The sequence below is a fragment of the Hipposideros armiger genome, unplaced genomic scaffold (genome assembly GCF_001890085.2).
Source record: "Hipposideros armiger isolate ML-2016 unplaced genomic scaffold, ASM189008v1 scaffold_1094, whole genome shotgun sequence".
Taxonomy (NCBI): domain Eukaryota; kingdom Metazoa; phylum Chordata; class Mammalia; order Chiroptera; family Hipposideridae; genus Hipposideros; species Hipposideros armiger.
In genome coordinates, this window is record NW_017732444.1 from 133,280 (window position 1) to 133,888 (window position 609).

Consider the following 609-nt stretch of genomic DNA (forward strand, 5'->3'; position numbering starts at 1 on the left):
GCTCCAATCAAAAAATATAGGGTGGCCTTTCTGGACTCCGGCCTGGTTTGTGGTGACCTGGCTAAACACATGAAAAAGGTTGGAATCTGGTAAATACGGGACCCGTCATGGTGCCTCCCTCAGGAGATTGGTGAAGAAAATTGAAATCAGTTTCACCACGCCAAGTACACTTGCTCCTTCTGTGGCAAAGCCAAGATGAAGAGATGAGCTGTGGGGATCTGGCATTGTGGTTCTTCCATGAAAACAGTAGCAGATGGTGCCTGGACCTACAGCACAACTTCTGCTCTCACAGTAAAGTCTGCCATTAGAAGCCTGAAGGAATTGAAAGACACAGTAGAAGCTCCACAATTGAAACATTGCTAGCCTATAATAAATGGGTTAATTTATTTAACAACAACAAAAAAGATATAGGGTGGTTGAATGGATAAGAAAACAAGACCCTCACATGTTCTGCCAACTAGAGACTCACTTCAGATCGAAAGACACACACAGACTGAAAGTAAAGGAATGGAAAAAGGTATTCTATGAAAATGGAAATGAAAAAAAAAGAAAGAGCTGGGGTAGCAATATTTACACCAGACAAAATAGACTTTAAAACAAAGGTTATAA

The 609-nt window shown here is 41.1% G+C and overlaps 1 pseudogene; it reads left to right on the plus strand.

The window, feature by feature from the left end:
• The window catches only part of LOC109376293 (60S ribosomal protein L37a-like), a 1,356-nt pseudogene extending 993 nt beyond the window's left edge, over positions 1-363 (plus strand).
• Positions 364-609: the final 246 nt, after the last annotated feature.